Source organism: Bubalus bubalis, chromosome 22 (assembly GCF_019923935.1).
Source record: "Bubalus bubalis isolate 160015118507 breed Murrah chromosome 22, NDDB_SH_1, whole genome shotgun sequence".
NCBI lineage: Eukaryota > Metazoa > Chordata > Mammalia > Artiodactyla > Bovidae > Bubalus > Bubalus bubalis.
Genome location: NC_059178.1, coordinates 61,426,191 through 61,448,968, shown reverse-complemented (window position 1 = coordinate 61,448,968; position 22,778 = coordinate 61,426,191). Strand labels below are relative to the sequence as shown.

Below are 22,778 nucleotides of genomic sequence, written 5' to 3'. Positions count from 1 at the left end.
GGACTAGATCTGATAGACAGAGTGCCTGATGAACTATAGATGGAGGTTCGTGACATTGTACAGGAGACAGGAATCAAGACCATCCCCAGGAAAAAGATCCTCTCCTGCACTTGCCCAGAAAGCTCTGCCGTACCTTGAGGCTGAGACTGCTGCTTTTCAGGGACCTGTTCACATGTGACACCCGAGTCATTCCTGTGTGGAGTTCAGTGTGCGTGACAGTGTGTGTGTGTGTGTGTGTGTGTGTGTGTGTGTGTTAGTGGCTCAGTCATGTCCAACTCTTTGCAACCCTATGGACTGTAGCTCACTCACCAGGCTCCTCTGTCCATGGGATTCTCCAGGCAAGATACTGGAGTGGGTAGCCATTTCCTTCACCAGGGGGTCTTCCTAACCCAAGGATCAAACCCCAGTCTCCTATTTTGCAGATGGATTCTTTACCATCTGAGCCACCAGGGAAGCTGTGCATGACAGTAAAACACACTAATCTCAGGCGTGCAATCTGATGAAATTTTACATGTTTGCACACCTGGTGAGCACTGTGCACATCACAGTAAGTGTGCAACATTCCAGCGTTTGAGAAGGTCCCTCCATGTCAGCACCCACCCCCAGCGTAACCACTGTCAGGGTTCTGTCACCAGGGTGAGCATGCTGGTGCTCAGATTCAATGTCACAGTGCACTCTGCGTCCAGAGGGTCCATCCATGTTGTGTGCGTCCGGAGATCGGTTTTTTTTAATGGATTCAGAGTATTCCTTATGCATCTGTCTGTATGGATGGAGATTCAGGGACCCAAAGCCTCCTTTTGGGCTCCTCTTCAACACACTCTTGGATTCCACTAGCGGTTCTCGATGCTGCTGTGAGCTGGCTGGGCGTAGCCCTGGTCAGCCTCCTCCCAGCCCAGTGTGCTGCCCCGGAGCCCTGTACAGACCCCAGCCCTGGCCTTGAGTGGACCGGGGTGGAGCAGCTGCTGCCAGAGGTCTGAGGGTTCAGGAGTTCCTGAAGGCCTTGAACCATGGCTTATTAATTACTTGTCGATTACTAAATCAAAATAAATCAGGGATTTGTTTACCGAGTTGAAATGCTTTCCTAGCCCTTCCTCTAATTCTGCACTTTGACTCACAGCTTTCATGCCGTCCTGTGCGTTCCGTTACCCGCTGCAGCCCTCCTGGGGGGCTGAGACACCAGGTGAACAGGGTCGGGCCTGATGGTGCTCAGTGGGTCCAGGACAGCACGTGCCACAGTGTCTTCGATGGAGGTGAACAGCTGTCCTTTTGAAAGTTGTCTTTCACGTGTGGAATGAAGACCCCACAGCAGCCTTGACGGTGGTGGGCTGTGGGGCCACGCGCTTCAGGTGGCCTTCACCTGGGGTTTGCCTGTGTCTTCCTGCAGCTTCCCACTCGCACACCTGAGGGTGTTGGTGAGTCACATCCTTTGCCTTTGGGAATTTCTGTGTTCCTCCTAAAAGTCCTGCCTAGTGATTGGGTATGTTTATTTTCCACTTCATCACGTCAGTTTGTCTGTCGAAAGCTGGACTGTGTGTCCATCAGTATGCAGAGCTTATCTCTCTGCACCTTTGCTTCCGAGACAGGACGCGGGGGACTGATGCACAGGCCCAGAAAGCCCCCTCAGATGGCCTCTCCTGGGAGGTGTGCTGTTGTGCTTGGGCCCTGGGTAAGGGCCATGGAAGAAAACCACGCGGGCCACTAAAGCTGTCGTCTTTACATGCTGAGCTAGAGAAACTGGGAGACTAAAGTACTGTTCGCATCCTGTTTTCTGTGGCTCGGGGGCCTGAGCCACTGGCTCCCCGCCCACACGTCATGACCTTGCTTCCCTCGCTGGTCTGGAATAATAACGGGGTGTTGCTATGGGACAAAACAAATACTCTGCCTGTAGTGTGGCCCCTCTCGTGGAGGAGGAGCCCCTGGCTCCAGCAGCAGCTGCAGGGATGAGCAGGGCCCCCAGCCTTCACAGGAACGCGCTCCTTTTGCCAGAAGGTGATGCCGAGGCTCCACAGGTCAGAATGCTTTTGTGAGAAATGATGTGTTGGGGCAGCTGTGCTCCACCCTCAGGAGAGGAGCTGCCCTGGAGCAGCTTTGTCCCTGTTCACCTGGAGCTGGAGTCACTGCGCTCCCCCACCCCAAACTGGGAACAGTTTTCCAGGAATGTGACCCACTGCTTGTCAGTGGTGAGCTGAGGGTCCAGGAGGGGCTGGGGAGGGAGGAAGAGCACCACACGCAAGCTTCCGCACCAGGTAGGTGTTGTCTGTCTCCTCACAATGCCTCTTCTCCACCACCCAGTCACAGCCATTCATCGGAGGAGGGTCAGCACCTGGCCCTGGAGAGTAAGCCAACGTGCACTGTTGAGGTTGCCCTGTGGTTCTTCCTGGAAAGAATTCTGGGGGGCCACAGTCTCTGGGCTCCCTCCCTGCCCTAAGAGCTTGGTCCAGCCTGGTAGGAGCAGTTGCCACCTGGTCACATCACCTGAGTCCTTCTCTCAGCTTGGGGTTACAATGTCCTTTCTTAGAGCATCGGCTCTGTGCCAGCCCTTCTACTGGGCACTCAGCTCAGGTGCTTCCATGATGCTCATGACACCATAACTGTGGGCTGCAGAGAGGAAGATCTGGGGTCTGGACCAGGCTGCTAACTCGCCCCAAACAAGGCCCCAGCAACCTTCCATTGCTCTGCCATCCTGCTTCTCACCTAGTTCTTGTTATCCCCTGATTCCATCTCGTGGAAAACGGACAACACCTACCTGGTCTGGACTGCTCTGCAGCCACAGCGTGTATCGCTCACTCTCCCTCCCCAGCCCCTCCAGGACATGGCTCAGGGCTGCACTGCCTCTTCAGTATCCCTCCCATGTCCTGAGAATCCCCCTCTCTGAGGCCGCCCCATGCACTTTGGCCTGTGTGCAATCTGCTGGGGGCGGAAGGGGTGCTGCAGGCAGAGCCCCCCTCTGCAGCTGTGCTCAGAGTGTCAGCAGTGACCGAGCAGAGGCCCCTTGGGCTGCAAGGCTGGGATGGGCAGCTTCTGCTCAGCTCAGCTCTGAGTCCCCGTCTAGAGATCGGGGTTAAGGTCATGCTCCTGAGCACCACTTTTCTCTCACAGAGTAATAAAAAAGTGGTTTCCTTGTGGAAAAAAAAAAAAAAACCCTGAAAAATAACTGCCAGTGATGGAAGGGACAGGGCCTAAAAAAGTCATGACTCGTATTCAGAAATTAGGAAGGTGGCTTAACTGAAGAGGGGTGTGCTCCTGTAGGGACATGCTTCCTGCTCTGTCTTTTATAAACCACACGGGCGGAGGTCTCACTGTGTGGTGCTTGCAAGTCTGGGTGTTTGAGAAGGGCTCTGGCAGCCCTGGGGTGCGTGTGGAAGCCTGGTGTGCCCTGTACACCTTCTCCACGTGCACTTGGCCAAGAAGAGCACAAGCTCTGGAACAAAGTGATCAAGTGCAAGCTGCTGTTCGATGGACTCTCACTCAGGACACGGATTTGATTCAGGACTCACACCAGCCCTCTGGGGAATATATTGTGTCCTTCTTTTACAAAGGAGGAACTATGCTTGGAGAAGTTTAAATGATCCAGAGTCACCCGCCAGTTCAAGGTGAGTCAGGAGTTTGAACCTAGGTCTCCATCCAGGGCCTTGCCTCTTGATGCCTCTGCCTTCTGCCTGCTAAGGCACCACTGACCCAGGCAGCGTCCCCTCAGCCCATCCCGCCCCTGGACACTGCCTCTTTTCCAGGCGCTTTTCCTGAGCTCAGGTCCAGATGTGACCTTGCTTCCCTACTCGGGCTGGGGCTCCAGGCTTCTGCCTGAGTGGATTTCTGCATTTCTGTTCCAGGGAAGTGCTATGAAGGAGAGACAGATGAGCAGCCTGGCACTGACCTCCACACTCTGGCCCAGGTGGACCCTCCAGCCCGCCAGCTCCACCTCAACAGCAGGGCTCCCTGCACCTTTACCTCAGCTTCTAGAGCAGCTGGTTCTGGTCTATGGTATTCCGCCCACCATGTGTGCTAAGTTACTTCAGCTGTATCCAATTCTTTGCAACTCTGTAGACTGTAACCCACCAGGCTCCTCTGTCCATGGAATTCTCCAGGCAAGAATACTGAGGGCTGCCATGCCCTCCTCAAGGGGATCTTGAGTAACATTGAGTTATTTTCTTGTTGATAAGTTTGTAAGAGAATACCAGGTATTAATTTAATACTGAATATTTCCCAGTTCAAGTGAACCTGAAATTCACTTAACTTCTCTTATATTTAGAATTGTTTGATTTGTAAGCACTTACTTTTCTTCAAGCCAATTAAATAGAGCTCATTTACAAATTAACCATAGCAATATTATCCAAAGACACATACTGACACATACATATACCCAGACAGACATGAGAGATTTAGCTTCATTTTCTAAACTTAGTCATGAATCAGCTATCACAATGTAAAATTCACTAATTTATAGTGAATAAATAAAAATTGGAATAAATAAAAATTATTGGAATAAATTTGGAATAAATAAAAATTCTGAAGGCTTCTCCTGCCCACCATGGCCCCCTTTGTCCACGTTGCCAGCTGGCCTGGGTGTCGGCCCTCCCACATGGGGCGTCCCCTTCTCGTGGAATTCTCACGCCCCCACTGGCGCTCCTTGGACCTCGTCTAGACACTCTCCTGTGTCAGCCTCAGGTCCTTTCTTTGCTAGTAGCCTTGTGCCTGTGCACAGTTGTTGAACCTTCTGGGTCTCAGCTTCCTGGTCTGTAAAATGGGAACAGCGACACCTCTGGGGTGCTGTGAGGAGAGCTTGGCCCGGACCACACCTTCTCTCCCACCGTCGGGACCACAGCCGTGTCCCGAGATCTCTCTGCTCCCTTCTCGGCCCTGCCCCACTCCTACATTCAGCAGTCCTGGGTCCATAGGTGCAGATCACGCTTGTCACCTGGACAGCACACCGTGTGGAGCACACGCAGGGCTCACACAGCCCCCGGCAGCTGCTTGGCAGTCTCACGAAGGAGCCGCTGCTTGTCTGAGCAGTTCTGCAGGCGCTGACAGCCACGCCATCACTGCTCCGGATTGAGGTGGGTGGACGCGGCACAGCAAGGGGCCAGGCTCGGCTGTCCGCTCCACCCCATCTGACTCACAGGTCTGTGGCCTGATTTTAAACTGTCCCGACGTGTCCGCCCCGGAGGTCACCCCCTGGCAGGTCCCACGCTCTGGCAGATGCCTCGTGAGGTTGGCAGCCTGTGCTGCCTGATCGTCCCACAAATGGACGTCTCTGCATGGTTTTCTTACACAGCATGCGTGTGTGCGCATGCTCCTTGGCCCTGTCCTGAAGTGGCCCTGACGTGTTCGTTCTCCTTCACGGTTGGATGTTGTGTTGATTGTGACTCCAGGACCCACCTTAATGAAAAGCAAGCAGGACGTGAGGCATCACAGCCCATGGGGCTGCCCTGTGGCCTCTGGCGCGCAGTGAAGTCCTGCTCCCCTGGTCCCGGGCTGCGGTGTGGGGCGCGCTCTGGCCCTCTCTTCATCTGATTACTGCTTTCCTGATAGGCTCAGTTTAAACCAGGGCCTACGTCTGTCATACAGCGTCTTTGTGTACTTTTCTCAGTTTGTCCTTACACGTTTGCACATGCGATTACTGTTCAACATCTCAACAATGGGCTCTCAAACAAACCGTCAGCCTTGTGAAGACACTCAACACTAGCCCAGGGCCATACTGGGCATTCAGTGGAATCTGAATGGGTTCTTAAAACTAGCCTATAACAGTAACTAGCAAGGTGCTTACTGGGATGTTCATGACACAGCTTTTTAGACTCGAATGTGCATCTGAGTCCTGGGGATCTTGTTAGACTGCAGATTCTGAGTCCCTAGACCTGGGGCCTAAGGTCATGCATCTCCAGCAGGTCCGAGATGTTGCTGGCGTTGCTGCTTAAGAGACCTTGAGCAGGAGTTGGAACGTGGCACAGGCAGGAGTCCAGGCCTGGGGCTGGGCCTTGCTGCTTTGTTCTGTGTTCAGCCCGAGTACAATATTTTTCGATCTGATTGGGTCACATTGGAGACTTACCCTTGGGTTGTGTTTTCTCTCACTTTCCATATTGTAAAGGCTTCCTTGAGTCCTTCAACCCTTTCTAATACAGCACTTCTGTTGGCTTCATCCTGGGAGCATGCTTCATCTGTTTGATGAGCTTTTACAGTTTCCACTTTTCACCTTTGTGCATATTTTGATGATGATTTTCCATCCGAATCTACCTGTGCTTCTGATGTCCTGTGATTGCTTTCGCCTGAGAGGCCTGGGGTGGCGCCTTGGTATGGGTGGGGCTTCGGGGGTGGGGCCTCGGTGGGCGGGGCCTTGTTTGGGGGCGGGGCCTCTGCTGCAGGGTCCGGAGTGCTTGGCTGGGTTTCTATCTGCACTGAGGAGCTGGGAAGGTGAGTAATGTATGGGCTTCCTTTTAACTTCACGTCGTAAGATAGACTTTAATTACAAGGGGCCATTCGTCTGTGAAAGAACACAATAGCTCCTTCGATGCCCTGAGTATGTTCACGATAAACACAACATTTCACGACAGAACAAGCTAAGAAGGAATCCTGGGTGCTTCAGCCCCAGGCTCCTGCCAGGGAGCAGTCGGTGGATATTGGAATGTCTAGGATTCTTCTTGGTCCCTCAAGACTGGGGCAGTTTCAGAATCACTGGAAGAGTCTAGCCCTGAAGGATTTTCCAAGGAAAGTACTGCTATTGTAGCAACGAGATGTCCCTTGTGGCACTTACAAGACGGGAGCCAGACAACTTGACCTTTCTCATGTTCAGGAGCACCTGCAAGTTCAAGATACCTACCTACCTCCTAGGACTATAAACATCCAGCAAAAGAATGTTTTTCAAGTATAGCAGATAAGTGAAAAAAAAAAAAATCAGAGTAGACCAGCGTGGACAGCGTGCTGCTTGTCAGAGACGAGGTCACAGATATTGTTCTCACGTACACAAGATGCCTTTTGAAGGAACAGAGGACTGAAATCATTGGTTCCTGTGGAGACTGTTCACTGAATACCTTTTGAATTTTGAGCTGTGTGGTTCTATTCCACTCACACCATAAAGAAAAATATACCAGGCTCTGTGATCCTACTTTTTCTTTAAAAAAAAAAAAAAAAAGCATGTTGGAGAAGGTTGAGGAGCGTCCTCTCCCCCATGCAGAGCTTTAGTCACTGGGTCTGCCCAGGTGGGGCTGGGATGGCTGCAGGACAGTGAGCCCTGGGCTCCCAGGGCACCTCAGTGTCACACCACACACTGGACCTTGATTTCCCTCCTTCTTTTCTGTCCATCATGAATCTTGCTGCTTTCTCCAGAGTGACTGTGTTCACGGGCACAAGTAGTCAGCTCTGTGGACTGCCTCCGAGGTGAAGATTACCATGAGCTGTGTATGCAGGAGGGAAAAGAATGTTGTTGTGGTTTTTTTTTAAGAGTATTTTAAGGAAATGATGAAGGAGGATAGACATTCAGAGTTGCAGACATTTGTCCTTAAAGTTCAGTTCCCCCTTTTTTATGAAAACTAACCTGAAAGGGCGGAGAAGGCAATGGCACCCCACTCCAGTACTCTTGCCTGGAAAATCCCATGGATGGAGGAGCCTGGTGGTCTGCAGTCCATGGGGTCGCGAAGAGTCGGACACGACTGAGTGACTTCACTTTTCACTTTCATGCATTGGAGAAGGAAATGGCAACCCACTCCAGAGTTCTTGCCTGGAGAATCCCAGGGACGGGGGAGCCTGGTGGGCTGCGGTCTATGGGGTCGCACAGAGTCGGATACGACTGAAGCGACTTAGCAGCAGCAGCAGCAACCTGAAAGGGAAGGTGAGCTGGGGGTTGGGGGTGGTTGAGTCAGATACGGTTGCAGAGAGTGACCAGAAACATCTCTGGATATCAGTTACCTATATCAGGGATCGAGGACGGGGCAGCTTGAAAGCTACAAGAATGTGGTGTGCTTCCTGCCCCCAAAGAGCTGTCAGAGACACAGCCCCGTGTGCACCGTCACCTCTCACAGCCTCTCCCCAGGTGATGGAAGCAGTGGCCCTGGGGCCACCAAGGGGCACCACATGGGGTCAGGTATAGGAGCCCTCCCAAGACAGAAAGACAACAGCATGAAGGCCTGAGGTGAGAAGACAATACCATTTATGATTTTCCTCTCCCTCCTTTGATGTTAGATCAGCAGGAGGGTGCTTTACTCAGACTAGGTTTCTTTGGGAATGGTATTCCAGTATTAAGCCAGAAGTGCATCTCAATCATCAAAAACATGCTAGAGTTTTTAAGTGAAAGTAGCTAAGTGACTTTAAGATGAAACCTGGGGACCATGATTTCAGTTGTAAAAAGAATGAGCTTTTTGGTTGAAGTGGCAGTAGCTTAGTGCTGCAGACGGAACACAGGACCAGAGTCAGGAGATGGAGTCTGTTTCCATCCTGGAATCCAACAGCTCAATGGCTCTGGGCAGATCTCTCTCCGAGCCCCTCAGCATAGGAGTTCAGAAGTGCACTTCTAGGGGGAACTTATGGTTTAGTTGCGGGCATGAAGACAGCCAGCAAGACTTGCAGTGCATACCAAATGAGCCTGGCATGTGCTGAACTAAATGTTTCCATACAAAAGGGATTTGTTTAAACATATGGATAACTGTAGAGAGAACTCCTCAGGTCTCAAGAAAAAGAAAAGTTTACATTGTTAACCTGGAAAGTAAGAGATAATTATGGTAGTGGTAATGAATGAACCATACAGTGACGTGACTTTGGATGATGAAAATACATTTGTATTGTCAGAGACTTGTGGCTCCAAAAGCATCATTCATATAAAGTTTTAGCTTCTACATTGGACAAGAGGGCCTGAGGGCCTTTTGCAGTTTGGGGTCAGGGTGGAGATGGGCATGTGAAGAAGGCAAGTCCTACCCTGTTCAGAGTGCCTGCCCTCTGTCTTCCCTACCAGTTCAACACTGTTGGACCAATTCAAACTGGAAAAGCTTGCCCTTCCAGCTTTGATGAAGTCTCACGTCCTGTTCTCCTCTGCAAGGGCCAGCAGTAATGGGAGTGGGGGCTTCCCTGAGTCCTTAATACATCTTCATCGTCTAAACTGATGTGTGCTGACAGGGGATGCCTGGACCCTTAGTCTCTTAGTGTTTTCCATCTGCCTGGAGCAAAAGCAGGGCCACCATGTGCACCAACCAGTCTGCCACCGCCTTCTGGAGTTTCCATATTTCTCAACACAAACTTCCAAAAAGCCTTCAATTGGCTGTTAAAAATTATTATTCTTAGGCTTCCCTGGTGGCTCAGTGGTAAAGAATCTGCCTGTCAATGCAGGAGATGTGGGTTCCATCCCTAATCCAGGAAGGTCCCACATGCTGCAGAGCAACTAAGCCCATGCCCCACAATTACTGAAGTCCGAGAGACCAAGAGCCCATACTCCCCAACAGAGAAGCCACCACAATGAGAAGCCCATGCTCCGCGACTAGAGAGTAGCCCCTGCTCGCTGCAACTAGAGAAAAGCCCAAACAACAACGAAGACCCAGCACAGCCAACAATAAATAAATAAATAATTTTTAAAATTGTTCTTTGAAGTGAAACGTCAAAAAGCCCTATAAACTACAATTCATATGAAGTAAAATTCGTACCTTTGAAGTATAAATTCAGTAGGGTCTAGTATTTTTGGCTTCCCTGGTGGCTCAGAAGTTAAAGCGTCTGCCTCCAATGCGGGAGACCCGGGTTCAATCCCTGGGTCGGGAAGATCTCCTGGAGGAGGAAATGGTAACCCACTCCAGTATTCTTGCCTGGAGAATCCCATGGACAGAGGAGCCTGGCGGGCTACAGTCCACGGGGTCACAAAGAGTTGGACACGACTGAGTGACTTCACTTCACTTCACTTCAGTATTTTCAGAGTTGTGCAGTCGTTACCATTATTTAATTTTAGAACATTTTCTTCAGCCTAAAAAGAAACCCCATACCCATTAGCAGCCATTCTCAATTACTTACTACTTTAGTCCCTAGAAACCACTACTCTACTCTTTATGAATTTGCCTATTCTGTATATCTCATATAAATAGCATCATATAACATATGATCTGATGTGTCTCATGTTTTTCATTAAGATAATGTTTTCAAGGTTCAAATTTGTCATACTTCTTTCCTTGTCATGGATGAATAATATTCAGGAATAAGAGTATGTATGACTTTTGGTTTATCCATTCATCAACTGAGTAGTTTTCCCTCTTTGGCTATTCTGAATAATGCTGTTATGTACAGGTTTTTGTGTGGACCTATGTGTTCCTTTATCTTGGGTACATACCTAGGGGTGAAATTCCTGGGCTATATGGCAATTCTTTGTTCAACATTTTTAGGAGCTGCCAAACTGATCACCAAAATACAGACATATTTTCTATTCCTACAAAAATATATGAGAGAGTCCAGATTCCTCCACATTCTTACCAACACATTGTCATTTCTGTCTCTTTTTTTCCACATCAGATGGCACATAGGATCTTACTTCCCTGACCAGGGATCAAACCCATGCTCCCTGCAGTGGAAGCATATCATCTTGACCACTGGACAGCCTGGGAAGGCCCTGTCCCCTATCTCTTTGATTGTAATCATGCCAGTGGACGACATGGTGGCTTATTACAGTTTTGATTTGTGTTTTCCTAATGACTAATGATGTTGAACATCTTTTCATGTTTTTATTTGCCATGTGTATATCTTCTTTGGAGAAATGTCTATCAAGTCCTTTGCCCATTTTTGTTGTCATTGAGTTTTAAGGGTTCTTTATATATTTTTGGTGCAAGTCCATTATATATATAATTTGCTAATTTTCCTCCCATTCTGTAGATTATCTTTTCATATTCCTGATTCACAGAAGTTTTCCGTTTTGATGAAGGCCAATTTATCTAATTTTTTTCTTTTGTTTTGTATGCTTAGTATCATATTGAAGAAATTATTGCCTAACCAAAGTAATGAATTTAATCCTATGTATTCTTCTAAGAGGTTTAAAATTTTAGTTCTCACATTTATGTCTTGGATCCAGTTTTAGGTTCAGTTCATTTCAGTCGCTCAGTCATGTCTCATGCTTTGTGACCCCATGATATGCAGATGACACCACCCTTATGGCAGAAAGTGAAGAGGAACTAAAAAGCCTCTTGATGAAAGTGAAAGAGGAGAGTGAAAAGGTTGGCTTAAAGCTCAACATTCAGAAAACGAAGATCATGGCATCCAGTCCCATCATTTCATGGGAAATAGATGGGGAAACAGTGGAAACAGTGTCAGACTTTATTTTTGGGGGCTCCAAAATCACTGCAGATGGTGATTGCAGCCATGAAATTAAAAGACACTTACTCCTTAGAAGGAAAGTTATGTCCAACCTAGATAGCATATTCAAAAGCAGAGACATTACTTTGCCAACAAAGGTCCGTCTAATCAAGGCTATGGTTTTTCCTGTGGTCATATATGGATGTGAGAGTTGGACTGTGAAGAAGGCTGAGCGCCGAAGAATTGATGCTTTTGAACTGTGGTGCTGGAGAAGACTCTTGAGAGTCCCTTGGACTGCAAGGAGATCCAACCAGTCCATTCTGAAGGAGATCAGCCCTGGGATTTCTTTGGAAGGAATGATGCTAAAGCTGAAACTCCAGTACTTTGGCCACCTCATGTGAAGAGTTGACTCATTGGAAAAGACTCTGATGCTGGGAGGGATCAGGGGCAGGAGGAGAAGGGGACGACAGAGGATGAGATGGCTGGATGGCATCACTGACTCGATGGACGTGAGTCTGGGTGAACTCCGGGAGTTGGTGATGGACAGGGAGGCCTGGCATGCTGCAATTCATGGGGTCGCAAAGAGTCGGACATGACTGAGCGACTGAAGTGAACTGAAATGAACTAAATTGCAGCACATCAGGCCTCCCTGTCCATCACCAACTCCCGGAGTTCACTCAAACTCATGTCCATCGAGTCAGGTGCAATCCAGCCATCTCATCCTCTGTCGTCCCCTTCTCCTCCTGCCCCCAATCCCTCCCAGCATCAGAGTCTTTTCCAATGAGTCAACTCTTCGCATGAGGTGGCCAAAGTACTGGAGTTTCAGCTTCAGCACCATTCCTTCCAAAGAACACCCAGGACTGATCTCCTTTAGGATAGACTGGTTGGATCTCCTTGCAGTCCAGTTCAGTTCAGTTCAGTTCAGTCACTCAGTCATGTCCGACTCTGCGACCCCATGAATTGCAGCACGCCAGGCCTCTCTGTCCATCACCAACTCCCGGAGTTCACTCAAACTCACGTCCATCGAGTTAGTGGTGCCATCCAGCCATCTTATCTTCTGTCGTCCTCCTCTCCTCCTGCCCCCAATCCTTCCCAGCATCAGAGTCTTTTCCAATGAGTCAACTCTTCACATGAGGTGGCCAAAGTACTGGAGTTTCAGCTTCAGCATCATTCCTTCCAAAGAACACCCAGGGCTGATCTCCTTCAGAATGGACTGGTTGGATCTCCTTGCAGTCCAAGGGACTCTCAAGAGTCTTCTCCAGCACCACAGTTCAAAAGCATCAATTCTTCGGCACTCAGCTTTCTTTATAGTCCAACTCTCACATCCATACATGACCACTGGAAAAACCATAGCCTTGACTAGATGGATCTTTGTTGGCAAAGTAATGTCTCTGCTTTTGAATATGCTATCTAGGTTGGACATAATTTTCCCTCCAATAAGTAAGCATCTTTTAATTTCATGGCTGCAATCACCATCTGCAGTGATTTTGGAGCCCAAAAAATAAACTCTGACACTGTTTCCACTGTTTCCCAATCTATTTCCCATGAAGTGATGGGACCAGATGCCATGATCTTCGTTTTCTGAATGTTGAGCTTTAAGCCAACTTTTTCACTCTCCTCTTTCACTTTCATCAAGAGGCTTTTTAGTTCCTCTTCACTTTCTGTGATAAGGGTGGTGTCTTCTGCATATCTGAGGTTATTGGTATTTCTCCCGGCAATCTTAATTCCAGCTTGTGCTTCTTCCAGCCCAGCGTTTCTCATGATGTACTTTGCATAGAAGTTAAATAAGCAGGGTGACAATATACAGCCTTGACGTACTCCTTTTCCTATTTGGAACCAGTCTGTTGTTGTTCCATGTCCAGTTCTAACTGTTGCTTCCTGACCTGCATATATGTTTCTCAAGAGGCAGATCGGGTGGTCTGGTATTCCCATCTCTTTCAGAATTTTCCACAGTTTATTGTGATCCACACAGTCAAAGGCTTTGGCATAGTCAATGAAGCAGAAATAGATCTTTTTCTGGAACTCTCTTGCTTTTTCCATGATCCAGCGGATGTTGGCAATTTGATCTCTGGTTCCTCTGACTTTTCTAAGACCAGCTTGAACATCTGAAAGTTCACAGTTCACGTACTGCTGAAGCCTGACTTGGAGAATTTTGAGCATTAGTTTACTAGTGTGAGATGAGTGCAATTGTGCGGTAGTTTGAGCATTCTTTGGCATTGCCTTTCTTTGGGATTGGAATGAAAACTGACCTTTTCCAGTCCTGTGGCCACTGCTGAGTTTTCCAAATTTGCTGGCATATTGAGTGCAGCACTTTCACAGCATCATCTTTCAGGATTTGAAATAGCTCAACTGGAATTCCATCACCTCCACTAGCTTTGTTCATAGTGATGCTTTCTAAGGCCCACTTGACTTCATATTCCAGGATGTCTGGCTCTAGGTGAGTGATCACACCATTGTGATTATCTGGGTCATGAAGCTCTTTTTTGTACAGTTCTTCTGTATATTCTTGCCACCTCTTCTTAATATCTTCTGCTTCTGTTAGGTCCATATCATTTCTGTCCTTTATCAAGCCCATCTTTGCATGAAATGTTCCCTTGGTATCTCTAATTTTCTTGAAGATATCTCTAGTCTTTCCCATTTTGTTGTTTTCCTCTATTTCTTTGCACTGATTGCTGAGGAAGGCTTTCTTATCTCTCCTTGCTATTCTTTGAAACTCTGCTTATATCTTTTTTATACTCTGCATAGAATTATACTCTGCTTATAATTCAGATGCTTATATCTTTCCTTTTCTCCTTTGCTTTTTGCTTCTCTTCTTTTCACAGCTATTTGTAAGGTCTCCCTAGACAGCCATTTTGCTTTTTTGCATTTCTTTTTCATGGGGATGGTCTTGATCCCTGTCTCCTGTACAATGTCACGAACCTCCGTCCATAATTCATTTAGATCTCTATCTATCAGATCTAGGCCCTTCAATCTATTTCTGAAGTAGGAGTCCAACTTCATTGCTTTGCCTGTGAGTATCAAATTCCCACAGCACCATTTGTTGAAAAGTTTATTCTATGCCGCCATTCAGTTGTCTTAGAATTCTTCTCAAAATCAATTGATCACAAATGTAAGGGTTATTTTCCTGGACTCCCAATTTTATTCTATTGATTATATGTCTACTTTTATGCCAGCAGTACACTGTAAGTTTTGAAATTCAGAAGCATGAATCCCTGCTGTTCTTCTTTTTCAAGAATCTTGTGGATTTTCTGGGTCCCTTGCATTTCCATATATATTTTAGGGACAGCTTGCCAATTATTTTAAAAAGGCAGCTATGATTTTGATAGGGCTTGAAATGAATCTGTATTTAATTTGGGGATTATTGCCATCTTAACAGTATTAACAGTCTTCCAGTTCATAAACATTGAATCTTTTTTCCCTTCTTTCCTTCCTTCCTTCCCTCGTTCCTTTCATGCCATAAGTAACCATCTGCTTCCTGAAGATGTCTGCCAATAACTTTGAGAAAAATACTTGGCAAAATGCGAACTCATCAGAGAATTATAGGTAATATATAAGAAATAAAGAACAAGATGGCTACTATTCCCAAAAAGTCTTACTTTATGAATTAAAGACTGTTTATTTTGTCCTTTCTACATGTCTCTATATGTGCTCACACTATTCAGGTCTTCTTTAATTTTTCAACAGTACTCTGTAAACTGTAGTTTTCAGTGTATGAGTCTTTCACTTCTTTTGTTATGTTTATTCCTAAATATTTTAATCTTTTCTGATGCTATTATAAATGAAATTTTCTTAATTTCATTTTCAGTTGCTCATTGCTAGTGTACAGTAATAAAATTTATATTCATGTGTTGATACTGTACCCAGCAATCATACTGAACTCATCTATTTGGTCTAATAAGTAATTATTGCAGATTCCTTAGAGCTTTCTACCATTTTTATCATTTGGGGATAGACATATTTTTAATTATTCCTTTTCAATCCAGATGTCTTTTATTTTCTTCCCTAGGTGCCCTGGCTAGAACCTGTAGCACAATGTTAAACAGTAGTTGTGAAAGTGGAAATTCTTTCCTTGTTTCACATCTCAGGTTGAAAATCTCTGTCATTAACCATTAAGCATGAGGTGTTGGGACCTTCCTCGTGGCTCAGATGGTAAACAATCTGCCTGTAGTGCAGAAGACCCAGGTTTGATCCCTGGGTGCAGAAGATGCCCTGGAGAAGGGAATGACTACACACTCCAGTATTCTTGCCTGGAGAATTTCATGGACAAAGGAGCCTGGTGGGCTACAGTCCATGGGTTGCAAAAGGTCAGACATGACTGAGCAACTAACACACTTTCAGGGTTTATTTGGAAACAGCAAAAAATTGCAATATGAGCATGCAATCTATGGCAAACCACAGGCATGTTCAGAGAACAAAGGAAGGGAATCTGCTTTTATGGGGAAAATGGGGAAGTTGCAGGGTCTGTTCTAAGTGAAAGTTCATTGGAGGAAGGTAGTGGTTCAGACTGGTGATGGCTTCTCATTGGTTGAGCTGTGATGTTTCTCACTGGCAGGACTGTTGCTGAGCAAGGAGAAATTCTTCCTTTGGGTTAGTAATGTAGTCACTTCCTGTTTGGGAGTGCAAGGTATGCTTCTTCCTGTGGGGTGTGCACATGAAGATCAGTGTGTGCAAATGACGGTGCGCGGTAATGCATGAGAGCTCCCTCTGACTCTAATTTTAGTTGCTGCTGCTGCTGCTAAGTCACTTCAGTCGTGTCCGACTCTGTGCGACCCCATAGACGGCAGCCCACCAGGCTCCCCAGTCCCTGGGATTCTCCAGGCAAGAACACTGGAGTGGGTTGCCATTTCCTTTAATTTCCAGAGGTTACCTATGGATTTTCTTAGAAGCCCTCTATCAGGGTGGAGAAGTCCCCTTATATTCCTAATTCATTGAGTATTTTAGATCATTAAAATGTGTTCAGTTGCGTTCAGTTCAGTCGCTCAGTCGTGTCCGACTCTTTGCAACCCCATGAACCGCAGCACTCCAGGCCTCCCTGTCCATCACCAACTCCCGGAGTTCACTCAGACTCACGTCCTTCGAGCCAGTGATGCCATCCAACCATCTCTTTGTCAAATGCTGTTTCTGCATCTACTGAGATGATCATGTGGCTTTGTTCTTTATTACTATTATATACTACATGATGTTCAGGTGTTAAACTGATCTTGCATCCCTGTGATAAATCTCACTGGTCATAATGTATTGTTCTTTTTGTATAGTTCTTTACTGGATATGGCCTACTAGTATTTTGTTGAGAATCTCTGAGTCTCTATTTACAATGGATATTTGCTTGTAGTTTTCCTATAATGTCTTCTTCTGGCTTTCACAGGGTAATGCTTCAAAGAATAAGCTGGAAAATGTTCCTTCCTCCTCTTTTACATTTTAGAAGATTTGTGAAGATTGGTGTTACTTATGTAAATGTTTACTAGAATTCACTAGTGAAGCCATATGGACATGGGCTTTTCTTTGTGGGCAGTTTCAAAATTACTAATTAAATATCTTGTAATAAGTTTAATCAGGTTGTCTATTTCTTGTTGAGTCAGTTTTGGTAATCTGTGTATTTCTAGGAACTTATCCTTTTCACCTTGGTTATCAAACTTGTTGACGTACAGTTATTAGTAGCATTCCTTTGTCATACTTTTAAAAAGAAAACTTTTAAGTTTAGAACAACTCTAAATTGATAGAAAAGTTGAGAAAATAGTACAGCGAATTTCCATATGTATACCACATCGAATTTCCTCTGTTATTACTATCTAATGTTAATAAAATCTAATGGTACATGTGTTATAATAGGTCTGTAAATATTGATACATTTCAATGGAATGCATATTTATTTTTCCTTAGTCATCATCTAATATTCTTTTTAGCTTTGTGTTTCAAAATCCTGTACAGGATACATTATATTTGTTGTGATATCTCCTTAGGTTCCTCTTGACCATGAGAATTATGCTCTGTTTTTTATTACCTCTATAAGTTGAATGTTGAATTTAATCTATATGCTGAACCCCTAATCCCCAGTTTGATGGCATTTGGGAGTTAATTAGGGTTACATTAGGGTCATGAGGGTGGGGACCTCATGATGCAATTAATATCCAGAGGAAAAGATACAACAGTGCTCCATCATGTGAGGACACACAGTATGAAGGCAGCCATCAGCAAATCAGGAAGAGAACTCTCACCAGATACTGAATCTGCCAACACCTTGACCTTGGACTTTCCAACCTCAAGAACTGTGAGAAAAAAAAAAAATTGTTTAAACTAGCCAGTCCATGGTATTTTGTTATAGCAGCTCAAGCAGGGACCTGAGCAGTTTTAAGGAGTGTTGGTCACTTCTTAAAAATCCACTATCTTTTGTGGATTGTCCTTCAGTGAGATGTGCCTGTTGGGCTTCTCATTACTGTACAGAGAGTACTGGTTTGGGGAGGAAGACCACAGAGGTAAAGCGCCATTTTCATCACATCTTATCAAGACTGCACACTGTCAACACGGCCCGTTACTATTGCTGTTGACCTTGATGACATGGCTGGGAATGTTTGCCCCATTTCTCCACTTATTCTTTCTCTCACTTTCCATACAGTATTCGGGATGAGCTCTGGGGTATGTTCTATCTCCTTGAAGGTGTGTATCTACATCAATTATTTGGAGTTATTCTGCATGATAGATCTGTCTATTCTCTCACAATTACTGTTCACCCATTTATTATGTCATTATGGACATGTGGACATTTATTGTGTACACTGAGTTTAATCCTGTACCACTACTGATTATGTTGCTCATATTATACCAGCTTCAGCAATTGGGAGCTTTTTCAGTTGGTTCGTATTTCTGTTTGACATATCCCCATGCTTAGGTATTTTGCTTTTAGCACTTTCTTACTGTCTGGTATTATAAAATTTCCCAGGCTCATCTTGTGTATTCTGTATACCATTTCTAGAGTCAGTCAATTCTTCAAGGAGTTTCTTGGGTGTTAGGTATGATTGTTACTACTAGGATGCTTATGATCCTTCTTTTTTTTTAGATATAAATTTATTTATTTTAACTGGAGGCTAATTACTTTACAATATTGTATTGGTTTTGCCATACATCAACCTTCTTAATTCCTTAAGCTCAATAGTAATGTTTCCTCTTTCATTACTGATTTTAGTACTCCAAATCTTTTCTTCTTGACCCTCCTACCTAAAATTTATCAATTTTGTTGATCTTTGATCTTTTCAAAAACCTATTTTTGCTTTTGTTATTTTCTATATTTTTTCTATTCTCTATCACATTCTGTTCTAATCTTTATAATTTCTTACTTTCTACTTGCAATTGGATTACTTTTGTGCTTCTTTAAAAAGTTTCTAATGGTGGTAGTTTTCAAAACTATGGTTTTTCTAATAGTCATGTATGGATGTGAGAGTTGGACTATAAAGAAAGCTGAGCACTGATGAATTGATGTTTTTGAACTATGGTGTAGGAGAAGACTCTTGAGAGTCCCTTGGACTATAGGGAGATCAAGCCCATCAATCCTCAAAGAAATCAGTCCTGAATATTCATTGGAAGGACTGATGCTGAAGCTGAAACTTCAATGCTTCAGCCACCTGATGCAAAGAACTGACTCATTTGAAAAGACCCTGATGCTGGGAAATTGAATGCAGAAGAAAAAGGGGAAGACAGAGGATGAGATGGTTGGATGGCTTCACCAACTTGATAGACATGAATTTCAGCAAGCTCTGGGAGTTGGTGCTGTACAGAGAAGCCTGTCATGCTGCAGTCCATGGGGTTGCAAAGAGCTGGACAGATTGAGCAACTGAACTGAATGGTGGTAGTTTAGGTTATTGTTTTGAGATTTTTTTTTTTCTTTCACTATGGCTGTTTATAGCTGTGAATCTCCTCTAAGCACTGTGTTAGCCAAGACACATAAATTTTTGTATGGTGTGTTTTCATTTTCTTTAATCTCTCTGTGTTTGCTAATCTATTGTGATTTATTCTTTAACCCATTGGTTATTTATTGAGTGTGTTGTTTAATTTCCTCATATTTGTGAATTTCCCCAATTTCCTCCATTGTTGATTTCTAATTTCATTCCATTGTGGTTGGAATTATACATATTTTGTATTATTTCAGTCCTTTCAAATTTATTAAGGCTTGTTTTAGGGTCTAAAATAGGATCTATCTTGGAGAATGTTCCATGTGACAGATTTGCCTAGCTTTTGTTTATTTGGGAATCTCTCATTTTGCCTTCATTTTGAAGGACAGTTTTGCTGGATATATAATTCTTGGTTGATTTTTTTTTCCACCCACAACTTGGAACATGTCATTCTGCAGCATTTTAGCCTCTGTGGTTTCTGATAAGAAGACAATTGTTAATTTATTGAGGATCATTTGTACACAACAAATTGTTATTCTCTTGCTGCTTTCAAGATTTTCTCTTTGACTTTGGATTTTGGTAGTTTGACTATAATGCATCTAAATGTGGGCCTGAGTTTATCCTACTTATAATTTGTTGAACTTTGAGATATGTAAATTAAACTTTTTCATCAGATCTGGGAAGTTTATGACCAGTGTCTCTTCAAATATCCTTTAGCCTTTATTTCTCTCACTCTCCTCTAGGACTTCCAGATGTGTTCTTTGGTATGCCTGATAGTATGGCACAGATAGTACATCTCTAAGACTGTTCATTTTCCTTCATTTCTTTTTCTTTTCTGCTTCTTAGACTGGATACTCTCAATTGACCTATCTTCAAGTTTGCTGATTCTTTCTCTGCCATGTCTAATCTACTGTTAAGATTAGGGAATTTTTCATTTCAGTTACAATTTTCAACTCTAGAATTTCTATTTGTTTCTTTTCAAACAAAAGATTTTCATCTCTATTATTCTCTATTGGTGAGACATCATTTTATGGTTTCATTTAGTTCTTTGTATATGGTATCCTTCAGTTATTTGTAAGTATTTATAATAGTTTATCTAAAAATCTTTGTCTAGTATGTGCAACTTCTAGGCCAGCTCAAGGACAGTTTGCATTGAGTGTTTAACTCTGTTTAGGCTTTTTTCACAATTTCTTTGTATATCTCATAATTATGTTGAAAACTAAATATTTTAAATAATATGATATGATAACTCTGAAAGTCAGACTGTTCCCTCAAAGGTTTGTGGTTGCTGCTACTGTTTGTTCAATAACTCTCCTGGGTTAATGCTGTAAAGTGTATTTTTCCTCGTATGTGACCACTGAAGCTCTGCTCATTTAGCTTAAATGGTCATCTGATGATTGGACATAGATATCTTTAAATGATTTGAACCAATAAGTCTCCTGTCCTTTGGTTTATATTTATGTACTAGGGTACATCTTCAGCACTCCAGCAGTTTACAGCTTGGCTTTAGCCTTCAATTCCTGATTGCACAGAATCTCACAGTCAGCCAGCTATGAGAGATTACAACATTCTCAGGTCTTTCCTGACCATGCCCACAGTCCTGCACCTGTATGTGCACTTATATATTTCCAGGAATATATCAGAGCTTATCAAAGCCTTCTTTGGACAACTCATTCCCCAGCATTTCAAAAATGTTCCTCTATTTTTCTATTGTAGTAAAATTTACCATCTTAGCCATTTCAGGGGTACAGTTTAATGGTATTAGTGCATTCACATTGTTGTACAGTCATCACACTGTTATACTCACAACTTTTCATCTTGTTAAACTCAAACTCTATACTCGTTATGGGCTTCCCAGGTGGCACTAGTGGTAAAGAATGTGCCTGCCAGTGCAGGAGCCTCAGGAGACACGGGTTAGATCCCTGGGTCAAGAAGATCCCCTAGAAAAGGGCATGGCAACCCACTCCAGTATTCTTGCCTGGAGAATCCCTGGCAGGCTACAGTCCATAGAGTCACAAAGAGTCAGGACTGAAGCAACTTAGCAGGCATGCATGCATACCCATTAAACAATAACTTCCAGGAGTTCCCTGCAGTCTAGTCATTAGGGCTATATGCTTCCACTGTAGGAGGCATGGGTTCGATCCCTGGTTGGGGAATTTTTTGAGGAACCTCCCTACTGTTTTCTATAGTGGATGTATCAGTTTACATCCCTAACAACAGTGCTCTAGGGTTCCCATTTCCCCATATCCTCCCCAACACTTGTTTTCTGTTTTTTGATAGTAGTCATCCTAAGAGGTGAGTATCACCAGCATTCCTTTTTATTGTCTTCGTCCTAGCTGGTACCTTGACTCGGGTATTTTTGTGGCAATTCCTATGCCCTATGCAGTAATCTTCATACATTACAACCCCGTGAAAAGAATTTTGAGAATTACCTGTATAGTGAAGTGAAGTGAAATTTGCTCAGTCATGTCCAATTCTTTGTGACCCCATGGACTGTAGTCCATGGAATTCTCCAGACCAGAATACTGGAGTAGGTAGCCTTTTCCTTCTCTAGGGGGTCTTCCCAACCCAGGGATTGAACCCAGGTCTCCTGCATTGCAGGCATATTTTTTACCAGCTGAGCCACAAGGGAAGCCCAAGAATACTGGAGTGAGTAGCCTATTGCTTCTCCAGGGAATCTTCCTGACCCAGGAATTGAACTGGGGTTTCCTGCATTCCAGGCGGATTCTTTACCAACTGAGCTATCAGGGAAGCCAATATATTTTGAAGTTTACATCTAAGTTTTCTTGTAATAAATGTAGTTTATTACCCCAGGGACTGTAGCCTACCAGGCTCCTCTACCCATGGGATTTTCCAGGCAAGAATACTGGAGTGGGTTGCCCTTTCCTTCTCCAGGAGATCTTCCCGACCCAGGGATTGAACCCAGGTCTCCTGCATTGTAGGCAGACACTTTACCATCTGAGTCACCAGGGAAGCCCCTAATAAATGTAGTTACAAAAGATAATTTCTGGGGATTTCCCTGGTGGTCCAGTAGATAAGACTCAGAGCTCTCAATGCAGGGGGCCTGGGTTCGATCCCTGGTCAGGAACAAGATCCCACATGTGGCAACAAAGACTGGGCGTGCTACAACTAAGACCCAACATAGCCAAATAAATAATGATTTTAAAAAAAAAGATAATTTCCATCACATTGTAAAAATTCCATTTAAAAATGAAACTTGTACCATATAATCTTTATTCATTAAACAATTGCTGCTGATTGTTCTTAACAAATGTCCTGAGGAAAGGGCTTTTCCCAACAAGTGAGTTCTGACTCAAGTCAAACAAAGACAAACCCTGTGAACAGGGCTTTTCTAGGGACCTGTGAAACAGGTTTAATGATGACAGCTCTGTGCATACGGGGCTCTGAGGCGAGCTCCAAACCAGTCTGCCCCCTGTGAAACTATTAGGCTGCTGGTTTCCAAAGCTGAGGAACAGGGGACAGGAAGTTAAAACACCATAAAGCTTGCCACTCTGAGATTCAGCTGCTTTTCTGGAATAAACCCACCTTGCATTGTTGCTTGCAAACCTTTGATTAATTTCCAGAATTCTCAAAAAGTTGGATTTTTTACTCTCTTTGCCAGTGCTCTCATTGCTTTTATGGAGGAGCAGATTT

General features: G+C 44.6%; 1 protein-coding gene and 1 long non-coding RNA gene across 2 annotated transcripts in view; both read left to right on the top strand.

The window, feature by feature from the left end:
* PARD6G (par-6 family cell polarity regulator gamma) overlaps positions 1 to 22,778 on the top strand; it is a 78,388-nt gene that overhangs the window by 10,276 nt on the left and 45,334 nt on the right. The window lies entirely within an intron of this gene.
* LOC123331104 lies at positions 365 to 7,081 on the top strand. The gene is made up of 2 exons (XR_006547568.2): positions 365 to 3,593; positions 3,831 to 7,081. It is a non-coding gene; the product is annotated as an uncharacterized LOC123331104 (long non-coding RNA).